This window comes from Myotis myotis, unplaced genomic scaffold (genome assembly GCF_014108235.1).
Source record: "Myotis myotis isolate mMyoMyo1 unplaced genomic scaffold, mMyoMyo1.p scaffold_m19_p_1, whole genome shotgun sequence".
NCBI lineage: Eukaryota > Metazoa > Chordata > Mammalia > Chiroptera > Vespertilionidae > Myotis > Myotis myotis.
The window spans coordinates 44921259-44923370 of record NW_023416313.1 but is presented as its reverse complement, the minus strand read 5'-3'; the positions used below and the strand labels follow the sequence as shown (position 1 = coordinate 44923370).

The 2112-nt window shown below is 39.1% G+C and overlaps 1 pseudogene; it reads right to left on the bottom strand.

Moving 5' to 3' along the window:
- Window positions 1-877: 877 nt before the first annotated feature.
- Window positions 878-1007, bottom strand: LOC118661068 (annotated as a pseudogene).
- Between the last annotated feature and the right edge of the window lie 1105 nt (window positions 1008-2112).

Here is a 2112-nt window from a genome sequence, read left to right as displayed (position 1 = left end):
TCATTAAAAGGCAGGTCAATATATGTATTTAATGTTTAATTAATGTACATTTAATATATAATTAAAATGAACTGGAATGTCATGGACAACTCAGTGGGTTGATTTTATTCAAATTACATAAGGTTACACAGTGTTCTTTCTGAACTCCAATATAGTTCAGCCTGTGGGGATTCAGAGTTTTAGAGGCGCTGGGCAAAACAGCAAATGGACTCTCAGCTTTTCATGACAATACAACTTCTTTAAACTATGAGCTGAGAAACTCACTGAAGGGGTTATGTTATGGATTTTTTGGGAAACCTGACTTATCATAATAAAGATTTTATTTCTAAATAAATGGGACAATGATACTTTTCATTGACAAGAACAAGCTTTACTGTCTTTGCTGAACTTGGATTCTGCTGTTCCCTTACGGCTCCACAAGAGAAAACATTCTCAGTGGTGATGTTTGCTTATTATAATGTTTGCATTTGAAAATTAAGAATGTTGAAATTTGATGCCAAAAGCTGGTTCCTACTTTGTATGATTGTGCATATCAGTTCACCCAGTGGTCGCCCAGGCCACTGTTCTCCCACGGCACGGGAGGTGCCATGTCCTTTCTCTTGAGCCAACTAACAACTGTATTTCTTTCTTTTAAAAAATGTATTTTTATTAATGTCAGAGGGGAAGGGAAAGGGAGAGAGAGATAGAAACATCAATGATGAGAGAGAATCATTGATCGCTGCCTTCTGCACGCCCCACACTGGGAATCGAGCCAGCAACCTGGGTACGTGCCCTGACCGGGAAGCAAACGGCCACCTCCTAGTTCATAGTTTGATGCTCAAGCACTGAGCCATGCCGGCCAGGCTAAAACTGCATTTCTTAGCCCCACTCCCACACCCTGAATTTAGTACCACAAATTAAAATTGCTCCAGAGTATTTGACTTTATTTTTATTATTATTTTTTCAATTAATAATAATCTTGCCTCTGGTAAGCCTCATTGGCTATGATACTGCCACTGCGCAAAGCTGAGAGTATTTGACTTTAAATTAAGCTTTAAATACCTTTTAAGTCTGTATGTTTCCAAGATGTGCAAAGGTATATCTGCTCCAAGTGCCTGGCTGTTTTTGTTGGATTTTGTAGAAACTGAATAGAAATTATGATACTGTACATACTGTATGTACATTAAGATGAATTTTCTTTTTTTAAGATATATTTTATTGATTTTTTACAGAGAGGAAGGGAGAGGGATAGAGAGTTAGAAACATCGATGGGAGAGAAACGTCGATCAGCTGCCTCCTGCACACTCCCTACTGGGTATGTGCCAGCAACCAAGGTACATGCCCTTGACCGGAATCGAACCCGGGACCCTTCAGTCCGCAGGCCAACGCTCTATCCACTCAGCCAAACCAGTCAGGGCAAGATGAATTTTCAAGTGGCAGGATGCTCAGAGTACAGTGTATTCATGGAGGTGAAATGTCCGCTGACCCTGGCCTCTTGTACCCTTCACACAGAAGCTGGAGTTTTTATTTTGGCCTTAGCCAGGTAGGTTATTGGGAGATGTCACTAAACCTCACTTTTTACCCTCTTCTCTATCTATCCTGTTCTCTCTGCCACAGGATGGTTAGTGGTTATGAAACAATCTGTTTTAAAAATCTAGCCAAGCTATTGAATGGGTAAACTCTTAGTAGTGGTAGCTTGGATTGAGAGAACAACCAAGTCTCTTTTTTCTTTAAAAACTTGATATAATATCTTGAAACCAGTCCTTTGTAACCTTTTCCTTTCTACACCAGTTATCTCTACTTATTTTATAAATTCTTTCCCCTCCAAACCATTACAACTGTTTTTGAACATGTTTATGATTTGGCTTTTTAAAAAGTTTGTGTATCTGTTCCCTGCCCCTTCTCTCTATTTGTTATCTTGTCCATAAAACAAGTCTTCCTAACTGGGATCTGTAATCCATGACATTGTATATAAGTATTCGTGTGTATGTGTGTGTGTGTGTGTGTGTGTGTGTGTGTGTGTGTGTGTGTGTGTAAAATCACTTTTATTTTTCCCTGAAAGAGAACTCATATCCTCTAAGAATCTGTGACCTCCCCACTTTTCTTTTCCTCCAATTATTGAGATTTTTCTCA